Raw genomic sequence first — 22752 nt, 5'->3', positions numbered from 1 at the left:
AGTCAGGGCAGGGTTATGAAAAAATATCCCAGTCTCTGATGATCTCCCTGAGCATCATTAAATCCATTATCATCAAATGGACAGAACATGATACTACAACAAACCTGCCAAGACAGGGCCGGCCATCAAACCTGTCAGCCCAGGCAAGAAAGGTATTAATCAGAGAGGCAACACAAAGACCAAAGGAACCCTGTTGTGAGCTCATCTGTTCATTCATCTTTTGTGTCCGAGGAGCTCCCTCTTCTGGTGTAGGAAGGTAGTGAGGTTGATTTAGATGAAAGAAATCAAACACCTGATCAGGTGGATGGTGACTGGGTAACGGGAACTTCAGACTGGATATAAGGCAGCCGACGCCCTTCTGAGTCGCTGGTGATTTCTCTGCTGGATTCTTGGAGACCAGTCTGATTCCTGCTTCCCAAAGATAAGTTTTTGCTCTGCTATTGAACTTATTAGTTTTGGTTTTGTTTACTTTGTTTTTTGAGTTCAGCCATCCCCGGCCAGGGGGGTGTGCTGGATTCTATTTCCTTGATCAGTGTTCTCTTTTGCTCTGCTTCCAGAATATTCTGAGTGCTGATATAGGGTTTGAAGTCTAGTGACTTCAGGGTCCTTTTTGCTTATCAGTTGTGTTGGTAATATTTTTAGCAGGGTTTTCTCGAATTGCAGACAGCAGCTTTTCTGTCTGGTCCTTTTTAGTTAGCTTGGGCCCCATTGTTTGCTCAACCTATCTTTCTATCTGTGTTAGTGTTTTCATCTTGCTTCACCGTCATTATATGTTGGGGGCTGCCTATTGCTTTGGGGTCTGCTCTGGGGCAGTTTTTTTCCCTTTTCTCTCTTTATGCTTATGTAGATCTCCGGCTGTGACGAGGTGTCTAGGATCACCGTAGGAACACTCCACAGCTACTGCTAGTTGTGTGATAGGATTAGGGGTCTGCAATTTGCTAGTTTCCAACCTCTCTGATTTTCTGGGCTGAGCTTGTGTTTTTTGTTTTTTCCTCCTCGGTGACTCAATCATAACAGAATCACCAGCCATACCGCAGATCCTAGGGTACTCAAAAGCAGGAAGGAATTGTTTGAAGAAAAAAAAATGTGTCAGAATTTTTTTTGTGTATATTTTTTCCTCTTTTTCTCTGAGGCCGTAGGAGGAATATTTTTTTTTTCTGATGGAGTTTAAGCAATTGTCTGATCGTGTGGAGCAGCTTGCTGCTGAAGTGCGAGGAATTTCCACCTATCTTGCTCATTCACACGCTGCTGAACCAAAAATCCCCACTCCTGATGTGTTTTTTGGGAATCGGTCTAAATTTTTGAATTTTAAGAATAATTGTAAATTATTTCTTGCCTTGAAGTCTAACTCATCGGGGAGCTCTGCGCAGCAGGTTAAAATTGTCATCTCCTTGCTGCGCGGCGATCCCCAGGATTGGGCATTTTCTTTAGTACCAGATGATCCTATTCTAACTAATGTGGATGCATTTTTTCAGGCCTTGGGGTTGTTGTATGATGAACCTAATGCGATTGATCAAGCTGAAAAGACCCTGTTGGCATTGAGCCAGGGTCAAGATTCTGCAGAACTGTACTGTCAAAAATTCCAAAAGTGGGCGGTCATCACCACTTGGAATGATGGTGCCTTGGCAGCTCTCTTTCGGAAGGGTTTGTCAGAAACCGTAAAAGATACTATGGTGGGATTTCCTGTTCCCTCTGGTCTTGACGATTCTATGTCATTAGCCATTCAGGTTGATCGGCGTTTACATGAACGTAAAATTATACGGGAAATGCTGCCACCTGTTGAACAAATGTCTGAACCTATGCAATGTGATAGAGTTTTGTCTAGGGCGCAACATCAGGAGTTCAGAAGGCGTAATAAGCTGTTTTTTCTGTGGAGATGCCTCATATTATTTCTGTCTGCCCTAAACGAGAGAAACGTTTTGCACACACTTTTGCTGTTGGTGGTGTACAACCTAAGTTTCTTCTGGCAATTACTCTGATCTGCTCCCTGTCCACATTGTCTGCTAAAGCCTTTGTGGATTCAGGAGCAGCCTTGAACCCAATGGATTTAGATTTTGCTAAATGTTGTGGTTTCCCTATGACACCCCTGCGGACGCCTATTCCTTTGAGGGGTATTGATGCTACTCCTTTGGCGAAGAATAAACCTCAGTTTTGGACCCAGGTGGTAATGCGGGTCACCCCAGACCATCAAAAAAATTGCAGATTTTTGGTGTTGCATAATTTGCATGATACCATCGTGCTGGGGTTCCCCTGGTTGCAAATCCATAATCCAGTTTTGGATTGGAAATCTGTGTCTGTGGTGAGTTGTGGTTGCCGGTGTGCTCTTAGTGACACTCCTGTTTTCTCCACCTCTGCCCAGTCGTATGAGGTTCCTGACTATTTGGCTGATTTTTATGATGTGTTTAGTGAGAGTAAGTCTGCGTCTTTGCCTCCTCATAGGAGTTATGACTGTGCAATTGAGCTGAGTCCGGGGTGTAAATTTCCCAAGGGTCGACTTTTTAATTTATCTGTACCCGAACATGAGGCTATGCGTTCTTATATTAAGGAGTCGTTGGAGAAGGGTCATATTAGACCATTCTCTTCAACCTTGGGTGCTGGGGTTTTTTTTGTGGCCAAGAAGGATGGTTCATTAAGGCCCTATATTGACTATCAATCCCTTAACAAAATTACTGTTAAATATCAGTATCCGTTACCCCTGATTTCTGACCTATTTTCTAGAGTTGAAGGTGCTTGCTGGCTTACCAAGCTTGACCTCAGGGGGGCGTATAATCTTATTCGCATTAAACATGGGGATGAATGGAAGACAGCGTTTAATACTCCGGAGGGACATTTTGAGTACCTGGTGATGCCTTTTGGGCTCACTAACGCCCCTTCTGTCTTCCAGTGCTTCATGAATGATATTTTCCGGGACTTTGTGGATAAGTTTCTGATCATCTATTTGGATGATATTTTGATCTTTTCAGGGATTGGGACTCTCATGTGGAACATGTTCGGACTGTGTTCCGGATTTTGAGGGAAAACTCCCTGTATGTTAAGGGAACGAAATGTCTTTTTGGTGTACAGAGGATTTCATTTTTGGGATTTATTTTGTCTCCGTCAACTACTGAAATGGACCCGGCCAAGGTACAGGCCATTTATGATTGGGTGCAGCCCACTTCTTTGAAGGCTCTCCAGAAGTTTTTGGGTTTTGCTAATTTTTATCGTAAGTTTATAGCCAATTTTTCTGTTATTTCCAAACCATTGACCGATTTGACTAAGAAGGGCGCTGATTTGCTGAATTGGTCTCCAGAGGCTGTTTCTTCTTTTCAGGAGCTGAAGCGGAGGTTCACTTCTTCTCCGGTTATATGACAACCTGATGTCTCACTTCCATTTCAGGTGGAGGTGGATGCTTCAGAGACTGGTGCAGGAGCTGTTTTGTCCCAAAAAGATCCTGTAACATCCAAAATGAACCCCTGTGCCTTCTTTTCCCAAAAGTTCTCTCCTTCGGAACGCAACTATGATGTGGGGAATCAAGAACTGTTGGCCATGAAGTGGGCATTTGAGGAGTGGAGACATTGGTTGGAGGGAGCTAGACATCAAGTTGTGGTCCTCACTGACCACAAGAATTTGATCTACCTTGAGTCGGCTAAACGCTTGAATCCGAGACAGGCAAGGTGGGCCTTGTTTTTCACACGTTTTGATTTTGTGGTCTCCTTTCTCCCGGGCACTAAGAACGTTAAGGTTGATGCCCTCTCTAGGATTTTTTTGGCCGATTCTCCTATTGTGACCAAGCCTGATACCATCTTAGGTGAGGGGGTGGTTCTTTCTGCCATCTCGCCTGATTTGAGACATGCTCTGGAGAAGTTTCAGGAGGATAAGCCTGAGCGTTGTCCCAGTGGTAGGTTGTATGTTCCTGACCAGTGGAGGAGGAAAGCGATGTCTGAGGTTGATTGCTCCGCGTTGGCTGGTCATCCAGGTATTTTTGGTACCAGAGATTTGGTGAGTCGGTCTTTTTGGTGGCCTGCCTTGTCTCGTGATGTCAGAAATTTTGTGCAGTCCTGTGGGACTTGCTCCCGATCTAAGCCTTGTTCTCGTTCTAGTGGGTTGTTGATGCCTTTGCCGGTGCCCAGGAGGCCATGGACCCATATTTCAATGGATTTTATTTCTGATCTGCCTGTCTCTCAGAGGATGACTGTTATCTGGGTGATTTGTGATAGATTCTCTAAGGTGGTCCATCTTGTACCACTCCCTAAGTTGCCATCTTCCCCAGAGTTGGTGCCCTTGCTTTTGCAACAGGTGGTTCGCTTGCACGGGATTCCTGAGAACATTGTATTGGACAGAGGAGTTCAGTTTGTCTCTAGATTCTGGAGGACCTTTTGTTCCAAGTTGGGAATTCAGTTGTCCTTCTCATCTGCATTTCACCCTCAGACCAATGGGCAGACGGAGAGAACAAACCAGACTTTGGAGGCTTATTTGAGATGTTTTATATCTGCTGATCAGGATGATTGGGTCTCATTTTTACCCTTGGCCGAATTTGCTTTAAATAATAGAGCTAGTTCTGCCACTTTGATGTCACCCTTTTTCTGTAACTTTGGGTTTCATCCTCGACTTTCTTCAGGGCAGGTGGAGTCTTCTGCCTGTCCAGGGGTTGACACTGTGGTGGAAAGAATGCAGCAGATTTGAGACCAAGTGGTGGATAAGTTGTCTCTTTCCTAGGAAAAGGCGCAGCAGTTTTCTAACCGGCATAGGACCATTGGTCCCCGGTTTAAGGTGGGTGATATGGTCTGGTTGTCATCAAAAAATATCTCTATGAAAGTGGCTTCTCCAAAGTTTAAACCTGGCTTTATTGGACCTTACAAGATTTGAGATTATTAATCCGGTCTCTTTTTGGTTGGCTCTTCCTGTCACATTTAAGATTCATAATGTGTTTCATAAGTCCTTGTTGAAGAGGTTTGTTGAACCAGTGGTTCCTATGGCGGTACCTCATGATCCTGTGTTGGTTGAAGGCAACATGGAATATAAGGTAGAGAAGATACTGGATTCCCGTCTGGCTAGACGGAGACTCCAGTATTTGGTTAAGTGGAAGGGTTATGGTCAGGAGGATAATTCCTGGGTCCTTCCTCGGATATTCATGCCGAAAGATTGGTGCGTGCTTTTCATCGAGCTCATCCTGATCGGCCTGGTGGTTTGGATGAGGGTTCGGTGACCCCTCCTCAAGGGGGAGGTACTGTTGTGAGCTCATCTGTTCATTCATCTTTTGTGTCCGAGGATCTCCCTCTTTTGGTGAAGGAGGGTAGTGAGGTTGATCTAGATGAAAGAAACCAAACACCTGACCAGGTGGATGGTGACTAGGTAACGGGAACTTCAGACTGGATATAAGGCAGCCGACGCCCTTCTGAGTCGCTGGTGATTTCGCTGCTGGATTCTTGGAGACCAGTCTGATTCCTGCTTCCCAAAGATAAGTTTTTGCTCTGCTATTGAACTTATTAGTTTTGGTTTTGTTTGTTTTGTTTACTTTGTTTTTTGGAGTTCAGCCATCCCCGGCCAGGGGTGTGCTGGATTCTTTTTCCTCGATCAGTGTTCTCTTTTGCTCTGCTTCCAGAATATTCTGAGTGCTGATATAGGGTTTGAAGTTTAGTGACTTCAGGGTCCTTTTTGCTTATCAGTTGTGTTGGTAATATTTTTAGCAGGGTTTTCTTGAATAGTGTTTTCATCTTCCTTCACCGTCATTATATGTTGGGGGCTGCCTACTGCTTTGGGGTCTGCTCTGGGGCAGTCAGTTTTTTTTCCCTTTTCTCTCTTTAGGCTTATGTAGATCTCCGGCTGTGACGAGGTGTCTAGGATCACCGTAGGAACACTCCACAGCTACTGCTAGTTGTGTGATAGGATTAGGGGTCTGCAATTCGCTAGTTTCCAACCTCTGATTTTCTGGGCTGAGCTTGTGTTTTGTTTTTTCCTCCTCGGTGACTCAATCATAACAGAACCCTGAATGAGTTGCATAGTTCCCGAGCAAAGACTGGAGTATCTGTCCATACTACCACAATAAGCTGTACAATCCATAGAGATGGCCTTTATGGAAGAGTGAGCAGGAAAAATTCTTTACTTACACACAAAAATTGTGAGGCTCGTTTTGAGTTTGCCAAAACACATGTTGGAAATTCCCCAAATGAATGGAGGAAGGTGCTGTGGTCAGATGAGACCAAAATTGAACGTTTTTTGCCACCAAGGTAAATGCTATGTCTGGTGCCAAACCAATACACTGCAGAGATGTGGATTCCAGTCCGCGCTGCCCAAATAATAGATTTCCAAGACGTAGTAACAGTTAAGAAGTGGTTTAATCTACGCGTTTCAGGGTGAATACCACCCCTTCCACAGGAAAATACCACATATAGCTAAAAAAAACAGTGAAATTCCAGGTTGCGAAGTAGCAAAACACAAAAAAATGCCAAGGGGTGAATACTTTTGCAAGCCTATTTTTATCTGCAGATTTATATACTTAGCACAACTGAAATAAAACATTAATGCATCAAATTCAGACAGGTTTGTGAGATCTCATTCATGTACAATTTTGGAGTGTAAAATGTTAATCAATACTTTCAAGTGTATTGTCTTAAAGGAATTGTCCACTTCTAAGACAACCCCTTCTTGATCTAAATTTTTGGCCTGGGTAAAATTAAGCCTATACTCACCTCCCGTACCAGCGCTGTTCCAGTGGAGTCTGCCCTCGCGGTCCCGGGGATCTTGTGCGGCTGTTCGGACAAGTGAGCCTGGCACCCAATCAGCACTTAAGTCACTATCTCTGCCTTCGAATGAATAGAATATGAAGAGGAAGTCTGGGCTGCAGATGGTCTTTGACTTCCTCTTCATGTTCAATTCTTAGTGAAAGTATAGGCTTTTTTATTTTATCGGGGTCAAACATTTAGATCAAGAAGGGGTTGTAGTCCTAGTAGTGGACAACCCCTTTAAAAGGGAAAAAAATAGTTTTCAATATGAAAAATTATATTTGCAGCTAGCTTTTTCAAAGATTCACTTAACTTTACTCTTTCCATGGCCCTCAACCCATGATATTATGTATTCTTGCTCAGCAGGCTATATAAATAACTTAAAAGCAGAAGATAATTGTAGCTGAAAATATATAAAGCGTTATGGGCTTATAAGGCTGTGACAACCTTTTAGTCAACATTTGAGGAAGTGAAAATAGAGAAATGAAACAATTGAAAACTATGCAAGAAAACTATTTTTTCTCGGGTGAAATGGCATAGGCATGAAATCTTTCTTCAAAAGCAGCCTATACATGAAAATTAGGGAAACTGTTGTGAACACTCTTAATCTGACTTCTGAGTCGGGGCTCCCTCTGGTGGTCACTGCGGGTAGTGGAGCTGGCCGTGTTGACATTAGTCTATCACCTGAAGACAATGATTGGAAGTCAGGGGTTACAGACTGGGAGGATTTAAGTGAGCAAGCTTCCTTCAGTTGCTGCTGGTGATTTGTTTTCTTCCTGTGCATTGTGAAGTCTGCTTTTTCCCCTCCTTGGTCTTGCATCATTCAGAGAAGCTATTTGTTTGCTGGAATCTTTTGCATTTGACAAAGTTTTTGCTATTCTCTGCTTTCTACTTTGCTGTGTGGGTTCAGCCTTATTCCCTGCTGGGATTTGTGCTGGACCCTGCTCATATGTCACAGCTCACGTCATTCTGTACAGTATTGCTAATCCCCTGTTATATTAGTATCTTTTGCTTTGCTTCCAGTTCACACCAGAATGCTGATCTAGCGGGGGGAGAGGTCGTGTGTAGAGATGAGCGACTTTGCCTTTTTTCTAGTCGAGTCAGGTTTCGTGAAACCCGACTTTCTCATAAGTCGGGTCGAACGAATTTGGCCGATTATCGTGAAAAGTCGAAGGCCGACTGAAACACGAAACCCAATGCAAGTCAATGGGCAAGCAAAGTTGGCAGGGAGTGGAGGACAGGAAACACACCTACAGTGCCCTTTTGAATGTCAAAAACATCAGTTCTTATTACTGAAGCTTTTCAACCTCAATTTACCTCATAATACTAGTTACGCACTGAAAAATTGGGGTTATTTGGCTAAATTTGAGGGGGGTAGGGCTGTCTCCAGGTTTTCATGTGCCTTGGGCCAAAGAGTGGCCCTTTAACACATACCACAACTCATGATGCTCCGATATGGCAGAGAAATAGCGGTATAGTACAATGAAAAATACTTCACTTTTTACATCTCATGACTGATATCCATTTTAAATTCTCAAATAGCTCCAAAAACGGACAGTATATTACTCCATACAGTATTATGGCCACCGCATAGTGTGCTATACAGAGTAATGAGGCCCATATATTTCTCCATACAGAATCATTGATCTCATGGATGTTTGAAACAGTATATGATGAGCTCCACATAATGCTACAGTATATGTTGGTCCCCATGGATGAAGCTCCACTGTCTTATGGGCCCAATCAATGCTCCATATATAATAGGCCCCATTTCTAATGCTCCAGTGTATAATGGGCCCTGTAAATGCAGCTCTAGTGTCTGATGTCCACCTTTGGAATGCTGTAGTGTATGGTGGGCCCCATATATCATTCTCCAGAGTATAGTGCTCCCCAAAAATTGCTGTCCCAACATTGAAAACAATTAAATAAGTCTCCTCAAATAAGTCTCCTCGCTAGGGAATCCCTGTACTAGTCTGGGTGTACAGACGTGATGTCATTGCGCTCTCTGATCAGAATATCACTGCAGAATACAAATGCGGAAGACATCATGGCGGTGGAGCAGGGAGAGGTAAGTATTTCAACTTTGCAAGTGCTGTGATCCTGAGCAAGCAGGGTGGGCCCACTCGTTGGCGACGGCACTGGCACAGGGCCCCTCATAGTACGGCGGTGTGTCTGATGGCGGGTGGGCCGAACCTGCAGTTTCAGCTGCACCTTCCCCTTTGTCACCGTGTAAGGTGGTACAGTATATGGGAAGGGTAACCTGAGTTTCATCAGGGTCAGATTCAGGCCGTGTAGCGTGCGAGGGGAATGTAGTGGTCTGGGTCAATATACCAGCAGATTCATCGAGCAGTGGCTGGGCATCAGTGCCCTTGTGTCGCCCCCAGGAGTACGGTCGCCACAGTGGCATTACCTTCCCCCTAGGGAGTGTGATGTCATGCTTGGGAGCAACAAAGGATCTCTCTAGCAGTTAAACCAACACACAACACATTTCCCACTCCAGGCCAGCAGGGAGACCTCTGAACATGACTGCGGAGCTGCTCTCTGTGGTCGGGAGGTAAGTTAGGGCAGTCTGTGAAGGGAAGGGGAAGTGTGTGGACGTGAGAAGGGGAGCTGGAGGTTGAGCAGAGTTAAGGCTCACTCCTAGCTGGAGCGCATGTTCCGGATTCCGGTCTCCGAGTTTGTAGGGACACTGACATTCCTGCAGCAGAAACCGGAGGAAGTAGCAGCTGTAAATGCTCTGTACCCAACTAAGGCTCGGAGGCCCCAGCATCGACGTGTGGGAGCCAGAAGGAAAAGGCTACTGCTGCCTGCCATATGAGAAAGTTCCAAAAGAGAGTCAACAGGGGGAACTTAATTGAACTCAGCACTGCGAGTACCTCAGATAAGCGCTAGAATGGAGGCCACACTACCTATCTGCAGAGAGAGAATTCCAAATTGGCTTCCAGGCTGACCAACTCCTTCTCCATCTGTACTCTAGGTCCTGGACGGCACTTACCAAGTACAGGTAAAGGAACTGCATGACTGTGTCCGTCATCTTTCTGCACCTGGCGCATGGCTCTGCTACATCCTGCACTGCACACCATCTCCCAACTCTTTCATCTGCCCTGCGACTATGGCCCTACCTGTGCAGGGCTTCTACATCTTAACTGCACCACAACATCTGTCCCAGAGAAGCGACACTGCAGCGCTGGTCAATCTAATCAGAAACCACAGGTGGCATCATGTATCATTCATCTATAAACGTAATTCACCCCTTTGCATGGACACCCAGGGCCACGGAACGGGTCACCACAACCGTGACACATCCCTGTGAGACACCAGCCCGGTACCGATTAACCCCACTGCCCTGGCTGGCCACCCACACTCCATGTCAGATTCATCTTGGACTGGGGAATTCACGATATGACTTGATAACCCAGGCATGGTATGATAGAAAGAGCTACATGGACTAATGTGAAGTGTGGCCTGCTGCATCATTAACTTTGGGTGGGGGTGCAGGACACAAGGAAAGGGGTTCTTCCTGACCAGGAGCCAGCACTTGATGACTCAGTGCTTGCATTTTTTGAAACTTCAGAAGAGGGCATATTTGCTGGAGTCTGTTTCGGCAATGTAAGCCAAAACCAGTTCCTCATGCTCCGGCTTTAAAAGCGGTTAACCTACTCCCAGAAAAGGTAGCCTTCCAGGCGTTCCGGAGACAGACCATGACGCAGGCTCAACACCTCCTGCCTTAGCTGCTATTGTGCTTTTGCCACTACCAGCAGATGCACCACCACCATCAGCACCAGCTGGCCCCTCCACGCCCACGGCCTCTTCCACCAAACTTCAAAATTTAGCACAAAATAGACACAAAATAACATCAGATATATGGCACTGTATCAGAAGCGTACAGCTCTATTCAAAGGGCAATTGTCAATCTCTATATGTTCCATCAGTCACACAGACGCTCATAGGCTCAGTATGGATTAGACAAGAATATAAGTAGACAAAGTGTACAGTATCATCAGATAGCAGGTGTATATAGCATAGTTTAAACATTAACAATGTACATCTATATATCAGGAGTAGTGTTGAGCCACCCCGCTAGCATTTTGGTTCGTCGCACAGGAGGCAAGTTTTTCGAATGTTCGTAGAACCACATTGAAAACAATGGCAGGCAAACACAAACACATACAAACACATAGAAAACAATTACAAAACACCTTAAAAGGTATCCCAAAGCAGACAAAATGCTCAGAAGACAAAAACATATGGAAAAGGGCAACTACATTTAGAAAAGTGGTGGAGGAGTAAAAGGAGGATGTGGAGGAGACACAGATATAGGCTTGTCATGCCCTTATGAAGTCAAGAAAGGCTGGAATAAAAATGTAAAATCCAAGCAAAAAAAAAAAATTCTGAAATTGAACACGATCATATACCGTCGGACTTCCCACCAATAAATTATGCCAACTGGCGATCGGGCGGCGTTATTCCCACGAACCTCCAAACAGCGTCCATGAAGGCAAAATTTTTATCTTTCCTCGGGCAGTATGATTAGAAAGATGAACCTTAAAGGAATGTCCAAAGTGGCACCACCAGGAGTGGAGCATGCGGCTTAATTGGACTCCACCTGGGAAACCACAACCATGCCACCTCAAGAAAAGATGCACACATTGAAAGCTTTGTCGATTCTGTGTGGTGTGGTATGTTCGTTTGTAGTTTTGCTAGCGATTTGTCAGCTTTATTCCGTTAACGAACGAGACTCCGGCATGCCCCCGCGTTACGCGTCAAGCTTACTACAGGGATACGCGAGGCTCTGGCACGCAAGACCGAGCAATAACAGGTCTATCATGGCCTTACATGTCCGGGGCTGCATGCGCGCTACACTGAAAGGACCAGCTTTTGTCGCTTATAGGTGCAGATAACCCGCTGAACACCGTTAGTGATGGGGATCTGTGATTCCAATTATTCCCCGCGAATTATGATTTCCCAGTAAGTGCAGGTCAACCGCAATTCCTGAATTAGGCCTAACCGGCATTCCTGAAAAAATGCAAAAAATTATGTGTCCAAACCACAGGTGCTGTAGCTTGCTTAACAGCTCGGCAGTCGTTCTCAGGCCCAGTATGGATGCAACAAGATTCTAGAAAGTTGATAAAGGGTACAGTTTCACCGGATAACACGTATATATGTAGCATAGTTTACACATTAAAAACCTATGTCTATTTATCAGGAGGCAGGCTCAGATAGTCTCAGGCCCAGTATGGATTAGACGTAATTGGACAAAGGTGAGAAAGGGTACCGTATCACTGGATAACAGGTATGTATACCATAGTTTACACATTAAAAACCTATGTCTATAGATCAGGAGGCAGGCTCAGACGGTCTCAGGCCCAGTATGGATTTGACCAGATAATCTGCAAAAACCCTAGTCCATGCCCTCATCATCTCTCGCCTTGACTACTGCAACCTCCTGCTCTGTGGCCTCCCCTCGAACACTCTCGCACCCCTCCAATCTATTCTAAACTCTGCTGCCCAACTAATCCACCTGTCCCCCCACTATTCCCCAGCTTCTCCCCTGTCAATCCCTTCACTGGCTCCCCATTGCCCAGAGACTCCAGTACAAAACCCTAACCATGACAAAGCCATCCACAACCTGTCTCCTCCATACATCTGTGACCTCATCTCCCGGCACTTTCCTGCATGCAACCTCCGATCCTCACAAGATCTCCTTCTCTACTCCCCTCTTATCTCCTCTTCCCACAATCACATACAAGATTTCTCTCGCACATCACCCCTACTCTGGAACTCTCTACCACAACATATCAGACTCTCACCTACCATCGAAACCTTCAAAAAGAGCCTGAAGACCCACCTCTTCTGACAAGCCTATAACCTGCAGTAACCACCGATCGACCAAACCGCTGCATGACCAGCTCTACCCTCGCCTACTGTATTCTCACCCATCCCTTGTAGATTGTGAGCCTTCGTGGGCAGGGTCCTCTCTCCTCCTGTACCAGTTATGACTTGTATTGTTTAACATTATTGTACTTGTTTTTATCATGTATACCCCTCCTTACATGTAAAGCGCCATGGAATAAAGGGCGCTATAACAATAAATAGTAATAATAATAATAATTGTACAAAGTTGAGAAAGGGTACATTATCACTGGATAGCAGGTATATATAGCATAGTTTAAACAATTAAAATCTCTGTGTTCTCAGTATGGATTAGACAACAATCTAAAAAGTAGAAAAAAGGAAATGTATTTGAAGCGTACACCAGTATGCACTTTTGGTGGTATTTTTAAATCTTCATATATATTTCTGTCTCAGTAAGACAGTCCAGACTCTCCGCAATAGGAAATGAGATGCATACAATTACTGACATAAAGTCTAGTGATTGCAGAAATCTAGGAATTACTATTCACGGGAAAAACTTCCATCACAATTCTCAGAGGCGATGCTGACCCTCAATTAATTAGTGTGTGGAGACAGCGAAAACCTTTCTTTGTGAAGAAAGTGTTGCTGTATGGCAGTACCGTTGCTCACATCGTTGTTACTCATATCCATCCAATTATGATCACAGGGAGAGATGTAAACATGGTGCTCACTGCCTATTATGATCTGTCACGTAAGTTTGGAGTGCAAAACACAGAAGCCACAGGCTGTAGGCGATTCAATTGGATTGGCATGAGAGGGCACATTTAAAAATGTGCGCTGGAATGTCACACATCTGTGGGTAGGAAAACTGTGAAAGTTGATGAGAAACCACCACTGCATCTCATTGTGAGTCGACGTCCATAAGAAATGGAAGCCATTGATCATCTAAAGCTAGAGCCCGGCCAGCGGGACAGGGCATAGCTACGTCTTAACCATCATCTATCAGTTCACCAAATTTGAACTGGCAGTCCCAGTGAAGGATTTGACAGCCCAGACTACACAGCGGAGGAGCAGGGAGAGGTAAACATTGCAAATGCTGGGGCCCTGCCCAAGCAAGGGGGACCCACTCATGGGCATCGGTACTGGCACTGGGCCCCTCATAGTACGGCGGTGTGTCTGACAGCGGGTGTGCACCCCCACTGTCAGAGACACTTGATTGCACTATGAGGGACCCTGTGCCAGTGCCCGCGCCCAAGAGTCAGCCCACCCACCTGTCCAGGGCAACGGCACTCGCACGGCTGCGTGCGCTAGGTGGTGACCCTGGCAATGGGGGGAGGAGGCTGCCCAGTTAGGGAGGTTTACAAAATGCCATATGTTGATGTGGGACATTCATCTGCTGCTAAAGGCGAAATTGGTCAAGTCCCAGGAAGAGGAGGACCAAAGAAAGCCATTTTTCTGGCAACCTACGTGTCATCAGGGTAAGGTGGGACAAAATCCTTGGAAACCCATGCATGGTTCATTTTAATGAAGGTTAGGTCATCCACATTTTGGGTTGACAGACGGGTCCTTTTTTCTGTGAGGATTGATCCAGCAGCACTGAAGACTCTTTCCGATAGCACACTTGCAGCTGGGCAAGCGAGCTACTGTAAGGCATAATGTGCCAATTCAGGCGAGGTGTCCAGTTTAGCAGCCCAATAGTCAAATGGGAATGACCTGTGAGGGAGAACATTGATATGGGACGAGAAGTAGTTTGTAACCATAGTTGACAAGTGCTGTCTCCTGTCACTTTCAATAGATGTTTTATTACCAGTTGTGTGAGCGTGACTTGAAAAATCAGTCCACAACATGGTCATGAAACCCGTCTCCAACGCCACTTCTGATGTGTGCACCACCAACACCTCTTCCAAGTTGCCCCCGGCCCCTACGGCTGCTGTGTGCTGGGAATGCCTCAACCAACCGGTTTACCAGAGTTGCTTGTTTGTTATCCAATATTAGGTCAAGGTTCTCCTGTGACATGATGTTTTGGAATTTGCCTTTATAGCATGGATCCAGGATGCTGGCTAACCAGTAGTCGTCATCGTTCATCATTTTGGCAATGCGGGGGTCCCTTTTTAGGATCTACAAGGCATAATCTGACATGTGGGCCAATGTTCCCAGTGTCAATGATGCACTGCGAGTGCTGGGTGGAGGAGCACTTTCTGACAAACCCACATCCCTCCAGTCACGCACAAAGCCTGTACCAGACCTTGCCACGCCAACATTTTCTCTTGCCCCACGAGAAGCATCCTCCTCCCCTAAATAATCATCCCCATCATCATCCTCCTCTTCCTCCACCTCGTCCAGGAGAGTTCCCGGAGCAGACAATGGCTGACTGTCATCAAGGCTTCCCTCCTCCTCTTCCACATCATCCTCGGCTGCAGACGCCTGCTCCTTAATGTGCGTCAAAGTTTGCATGAGCAGACGCATAAGTGGGATGCTCATGCTTATGATGGCGTCATCTGCGCTGACCAGCCATGTGCATTCCTCAAAAAACACTGAAGGACTTTACAGAGGTCTTTCAGCTTCAACCACTGCACACCTGTCAACTCCATGTCTGCCCTCAAAGTGCCTGCCCGTGTATCCTCCCAAAAATGCATTACGCACAGCCGCTCAACCATGTGCAGGGTGGAGTTCCTCCTTGTTGCAATGTCGATAATTAGGCGGTGCTTGGGAAGGTGGAGCAATCGCTGCAGCTTCTGCATACGACTGGAGTGTACCGGCGACCAGCGGATGTGCGAGCACAGTCTTCGGACCTTCTGGAGCAGGCCTGTTAACTCTGGATAATTATTGAGGAAGCACTGCACCACCAGGTTCAAGGTGTGAGCCAAGCAAGGTATGTGTCTGAGTTTTGAAAGGGTTATAGCTGCCACTGAGGTCTAAGGGGTAACGTTTTGGCAATTTGCATATTATTTTCCCAGAGGAGCATTGTACGGCAAATAAGCCTCCTTACCTTGACAAACCAGAGCTGGCATGTCACTCTCCACAAGGAGAAACGTTACCCCTTAGACCTCAGTCCAGAGCCTCTCACCTAGCCAAATCAGATCTCATACTTTGCACTGATGAGAGCCAATAGCGCGAAACACCGTGTCTGCAAATTGAGATTCTGATTTGGCTTTTATCCTAAGTCATATTAAAAGACTCGTTAAAGGGTTGATTTTGACTTGTAGGATTGCTACTACCAATAGGTGGCGCTGTAGAGTAAAAGTCCTCTTTCTTTCTGAAGAGGCAATTTGCATATAAATTTAAGCACTAAAGACATCAAAGAATATAGTCAGAGTCATTATAGGCACAATCTCACTAAGGAACAGATCTGTTATGATTGGGTCACCGAGGAGGAAAATAAGACCAAGCTAAGCCACAGAAAACCAGAGAGGTTGGTAACTAAGCGGATTGCAGACCCCTGATCCTGTCCACACAACTAGCAGTAGCCGTGGAGCGTACCTACGATGATTCTAGATGCCTCGACACAGCCGGAGGACTAAATAAGCCTAAAGCAAGAAAAGGGGAAATCTAAACTGCCCCAGAGCAGACCCCGAAAGGAATAGATAGCCCCCAAAACATATATTGTCGGTGAGACAAGATGAAAACACAAACACAGGTAGGAAAAAAGGTTGAGCAAACAATGGGGCCCACACTAACTAGAAAGGACAGGAAAGGAAAGATACTGTCTGCAATCACGCCAAAAATACCCTGCAAAAATGTCCAGCACTTCTGATAGCAAAAAAAACCCTGAAGTCACTAGACTTCACCGACTATATCAGCACTCTGGCATATTCTGAAAACAGAGCAAAAAGAGGCCAATCTAATAAGGGGCAAAAAGCAAACTGGCACAAACAGTAACATAAGGATGGAAATTAAGCACAGCCCCAGCCGGGGCTGGCTAAGCACACAAGACTGAATAGACAAAACCAAATCAAATGTGAACAATAGCAAAGAACACTTAGTTTCCAGTTCAGTCCCTGGATTCTCAAGCTAAGACCTCAGGAGGCAGGAAAAATCACCAGCAGGGATAGAGGGAGTCGGCTGTCTTAAATCCAGTCAGAGACTCCAGATGTCCAATCGTCGTCCTCATTATCAAGTGGCAGGTCTCTGTTAATTAGATCAGCTTCATTACCTCCTGCAGCCACCAGAGGGAGCCCAGAAAGAGAACTCATGACTCCTCTGTCAATACAACCAGCTCCACCACCCTCACCAGCAACCAGAGGTAGACCAGAAAGTGAATTCACAACATAGATCACTGTTCTCATGATTTTTTAGATGGATAACTCTATAATCTTCAAGCCCTCCGATAAGGGGGGGTAATGTGGTTGTGATGAGTGTGGAAAAATACAAAAACATGTGCCTTTCTCTCCTTGATGATCAAACCACATATGCTCGGGTTATGCAGAATCAAACTTCTAGATGTATTGCTGATTTGAAGGCCATGCTATCCTGGGCTAGAACTGATGACTTGATCAGTCAAGATGAACACTTTTTTCTCCTCCCTCAGCACCCGGTAATAGCTACATTCTATGCCTTACCCAAGGTCCATAAAGGTCTGGACCCCCTTAGGGGGAGACCAATCGTGTCTGGGATTGGGAGTCTTGGTCAGAATACAGGTATTTACATTGACAATATCCTTAGACCATTTGTTATATGACTCCCTTCCTATATCAGGGACACGATGGATCTCCTCTGCAGGTTGGAAGGTATTTCTCTGGAGCCTAACGTCTTGCAGGCCAGTATTGATGTAGAGGCCCACTACTCATCAATTCCACATGATTGCGGCAAAAAGGGGTACAGCATTTTCTTGGCACAAGAGGCCGGCAGTTTCAGGCTCATATTGAGTTGGTGGTGACCCTCCTAGATTTCATACTCTGGAACAACTACTTTTGTTTTGATGGACAAATCCTCCAGCTCAGGGGCACCACAATGGGTAGCCCCTGTGCGCCCAGTTATGCAAATTTGTTCCTGGGCTGGTGGGAGGATAGTGTTTTTACAGAGTTCCATGAAGAATTCACGGCTCACGTGAATCTATGGGCCAGATTTATTGACTATATTTTCATCTTATGGAATGGTACAAAGGAAACGATTCAAAAATTCATAACATCTCTGAATTGCAAAAATATTGGGCTAAAGTTTACCTGTGAGATACATCACAGGCAATTACTGCTCCTGGATGTACTAATTAAGAAGTCAGTGAAGGGTGACAGTTTGGAAACTTCTGTCTATAGGAAACCCACCGCCACCAACTCACTATTGAGGTGGAAAGTCATCACCCCTACCCCCGGAAAAGAGGTATACTGAAGGGTCAATACCTTAGGCTTAGACGTACATGTAACTGCTTCATTGATACGGACTATAAAGCTAAGGCTGATGATTTCAGACAGAGATTTCTATCTAGGGGGTACCCAGACCGGGTGTTGAGGGAGGCATTTCAGCATGCTAGCAAGCAACCTAGAACTATGTTGCTAACACCTTGTGAGAAAGAAGTGGGGGTACCAAAACAAATTAATTTGCTCCTTTGATAGCGGGGCACCTTTTGTCAAATAATTAACAAACACTGGAACATTCTCAAAATGGAAAAGGACCTAAGGGATGTGATTGGGGAGACCCCCCAAATAACGTATAGGAAATGCAAGACTCTTAATGACCGACTGGTACACAGTCACTTTGTTCCACCTAAGTTGGAAACTTGGCTACCAAGGAGACTGGCAGGCTGCTATATATGTGGAAATTGTGTAGCCTATGACTCTATTGAGGTGGGGGGGAAATTTTTCAATACCAATACTCAAAAAAACATTTCAAATTAAAGAATTTATTAACTGCAAAACAAAAGGCATCATTTATAGGGCCCGGTGTGACTGCGGGACTTACATCGGTAAAACGATCAGAGGATTCAGGAGATGGGTGGGTGAAAACCTAGGAGATATTCGCAACCAAAGGGACACCCCCATTGCGAGACATATCAATGGAATGCATGGGGGGATGTTGGGGCCATTCACTTCATGGGCATTGACAAGCTTAAAATGCCCTCTTGGGGGGGAGATTTTTACAAAATGTTACTGCAAAAGGAGGCAAAATGGATTTTTTTTATTGGACACCTGCCACCCTCTGGGACTGAATGAGCAGCTAAATTATGGTTGCTTCCTGTAACTCCCCCCAACTTGAGATGTTTATCTGGCTACAGTTCCCTAAGGAATAGACTACTTTAAGGACCCCCATGTCTATCAGTTCCTCATATTTTCCAAATTCCCCCTTGGTTTGTCTCAAGTAATTTTAATTTAACGAATGCTTATTATCTGAAATAAAACAGCTGACATGTCCTGGGAAAGATGTGGGCCGGATCCCACATCAAAGGGAGGGAGTCCGACGTCGACGTACTATTACACCTGACATCGAAAAGGGGTTAACAATGCTTTCCAGGCTGCGGTTATCCCGGTTGCTTGTGCACCTTTTTCTACCACACTTTTTCCTTCCACTCCTCTTTCCATTAATATTCTTGGATCCAGCACTCTGTGAACAGCCGACTTCTTTAACAATGGCCTTTGGGGCTTCCCCTCCTTGTGGAGGGTGTCAGTGATAGCCTTCTGGACATCTGTCAGGTCAGCAGTCTTCCCCATGATTGTGGAGCTACTGAAACAGTCTAAGGGACCTTTATAAACACTTAGGAGCCTTTACAAGTGTTTATTGTTAATTATTATAATTTACTGATAATGACTTTTGGGTTTTCATTGGCTGTAAGCCATAATCATCAACATTACCAGAAAGAAACATGTGAAATAGATCACTCTGTGTGTAATGACTCTATAGAATACAGGAGAGGCACTTTTTGTATTGAAGAACTGTAATAAATTCACGTTTTGATGATATTCTAATTTTGTGAGAAGCACAAGTACATATAAACTCATTTTCTTGCTGACTCGGCTGCTTTGTGGCATCGCACTTCGGTATGTTTAGGCTAATTCTCGCTATTTAGGGAAAATTCATCAGTAGCAGCTGCCACCTCCCTGTCTGTTTTCAGCAAGTGTTTAGTCATTTACTAGCAACCTGTGAATTTCCTGTTTTTGTTTCATGGTTGCAACATTTCACACCATTATTATCTGTATAATGATTTCGGCAGATCTGCTGAATTCACATCTAATATCACTGGGTATTAATGTGTCCCATTTGGAGCCATGTACAAATTTGTTGGAACCTTATGTTTAACAAATATGTCAGGAAAAGTTCCTGGCCTCCATGTTGATTTATTTTACTCCCTTTTATAGCTCTATAACTGCATTAATTCCACAGCATTATGTACATGTTCACTTTCCCCATTGGGAATCAAAATCTACATTCCCTATCAGTCTTTGGAGTGTGGAAGGAAACACGAGAACTCAAAAGGAAACCCACAAAAACATGGGGAAAACATACAAACTTCTGCAGGTGATCTCCTTGGTGAGATTTGAACTCAGAACCCCAGTGCTGCAAAGCACCAGTGCAAACCACCATATATAGTGCTTATCACTGAGCCAGCATATATAGTGCTAATCACTGAGCCACCACATATAGTGTGAACTACTGAGCCAGCATATATGTGCTAATCAATGAGCCACCATATATAGTGCAAACCACTGAGCCACCACATATAGTGCTAATGACTGAGCCACCATATATAGTGTGAACCACTGAGCCACCATATATAGTGTGAACCACTGATCCAGCATATATAGTGCTAATCACTGAGCCACCACATATAGTGCAAACCACTGAGCCAGCATATATAGTACTATTGACTGAGCCACCTTATATAGTGCTAATCACTGAGCCAGCATATATAGTGCTAATCACTGAGCCACCACATATAGTGTGAACCACTGAGCCAACATATATAGTGCTAATCACTGAGCCACCATATATAGGTCTAATCATTGAGCCACCATATATAGTGCAAACCACTGAGCCAGCATATATAGTGCTAATGACTGAGCCACCATATAGTGCTAATCACTGAGCCAGCATATATAGTGTGAACCACTGAGCCAGCATATATAGTGCTAATCACTGAGCCACCATATATAGTGTGAACCACTGAGCCAGCATATATACTGCTAATCACTGAGCCACCATAGTGTGAACCACTGAGCCACCATATATAGTGCAAACCACTGAGCCAGCATATATAGTGCTAATGACTGAGCCACCATATAGTGCTAATCACTGAGCCAGCATATATAGTGTGAACCACTGAGCCTCCATATAGTGCTAATCACTGAGCCAGCATATATAGTGTGAACCACTGAGCCAGCATATATAGTGCTAATCACTGAGCCACCATATATAGTGTGAACCACTGAGCCAGCATATATACTGCTAATCACTGAGCCACCATAGTGTGAACCACTGAGCCAACATATATAGTGCTAATCACTGAGCCACCATATATAGTGCTAATCATTGAGCCACCATATATAGTGCAAACCACTGAGCCAGCATATATCGTGCTAATGACTGAGCCACCATATAGTGCTAATCACTGAGCCAGCATATATAGTGTGAACCACTGAGCCAGCATATATAGTGCTAATCACTGAGCCACCATATAGTGCTAATCACTGAGCCAGCATATATAGTGTGAACCACTGAGCCAGCATATATACTGCTAATCACTGAGCCACCATAGTGTGAACCACTGAGCCACCATATATAGTGCTAATCACCGAGCCACCATATGCAGTGCTAATCACTGAATCACCATATATAGTGCTAATCACTGAGCCACAGTGTGACCCATGTGTGCTAAAAATATCTTTACTGCTCCGCTTACCCAAGGAAAACCAGAGGAGCGCTCTATTAGTGTCTGACGGTACATTATTTTACCTGTACAGGTAAGCGTAGCAGACTATACAGTGTGGTATATTTTTTCTCCATGGGGCCCATTGGTGAAGCATGCTCTACAATTATTTTATAATTGAGTTTTGACCTTAATAGCCATTTATAATGATTACAATAGACGATCTTGTCTCCTATGTAAAGCAGTAAATTCATCTGGGCATTGAATTTGCACTTCACCTTCCACTAAGGGCTCACTCAGACCACCGTATAAATCAGGCGTGTGCCATCTGATATTTTATCGGATAGCACACTGACCTGTTATTCCATGAGGCGGCAGATAGGCGATTTTTTATTCAGAATATGTCTGTGAAAAAACTGCAGTATACTGAGACATAACTGAAACCGGATGAGGCTCACCCATTCAACTCTATGGGTGTGAGAAACAAAATCGGATGCCACAGTATGGAGCCACAGTATAGAGCCAGAGTGTGGAGCCACAGTATAGAGTCACAGTGTGGAGCCACAGTAGAGTCACAGTGTGGAGCCACAGTATAGAGTCACAGTGTGGAGCCACAGTATAGAGCCACAGCATATAGCTACAGTGTGGAGCCACAGCATAGAGCCACAAAATGGAGCCACAGGACAGAGGCACGGGATAGAGCCACTGCGTGGAGCCACAGTGTGGAGCCACAAAATGGAGCCACAGGACAGAGCCATGGGATATAGCCACAGTATAGAACCACAGCATGGCATCCAATTATTACAGATACATTGCAATTCTGGGACATAGGAAACTGTAAATGATTAATAACTGCCGAGTATAAAAACGAATTGTACATGGATGACATGTGAGAAAAGAATAGTCACATTTTTGTGGATGAAAATGTGACCGATTGTTATTCTGTCGTGTAACACCAGCGTCAGCCTAAACCTGCATCACGTTTTCAAAAAAGAGGCGAGAATGGCCATAAAACTAATCACTTCATAAATCTTCCCCAAGGGCTAGAGACCCTCCAGTTACGAGCCATGTCTTGTAACGAGCCATCTATCCATCATGTGACCAGGACTGATCTTATCCATTGGCTCCACAAAGTTTATTGGGAAATGAAAAATAATTTTCACAAACTATAAATAACTTTATATGAAACTCGATATGAACCCTGCTAGAGGAAATAATGTGGGAATAAGACTGTTCATACCTGTGTTGTGGCCCAGACGGACACCACCACCCCAAATATACCCCACTGACTAGTAATGGCGTCCTTCGTCGTTAGCAGGAGTGTGTTATATTGTCATAGAGGATGGTGCGGAATGTGGTTCTATTTCTCCCACCAAAAATGAACAAACCGGACATTATGTG

At 44.8% G+C, this 22752-nt stretch overlaps 1 protein-coding gene across 2 annotated transcripts in view; it reads right to left on the bottom strand.

The window, feature by feature from the left end:
- The window catches only part of LOC141050831 (interferon-induced very large GTPase 1-like), a 178833-nt gene that overhangs the window by 129436 nt on the left and 26645 nt on the right, over positions 1 to 22752 (bottom strand). The window lies entirely within an intron of this gene.

This window comes from Dendrobates tinctorius, unplaced genomic scaffold (assembly GCF_039654945.1).
Source record: "Dendrobates tinctorius isolate UK_male_01 unplaced genomic scaffold, ASM3965494v1 ptg000152l, whole genome shotgun sequence".
NCBI classification, from domain to species: Eukaryota; Metazoa; Chordata; class Amphibia; order Anura; family Dendrobatidae; genus Dendrobates; species Dendrobates tinctorius.
Note: the sequence above shows the minus strand (reverse complement) of the source record. Positions and strands in the feature narration are given on the sequence as shown.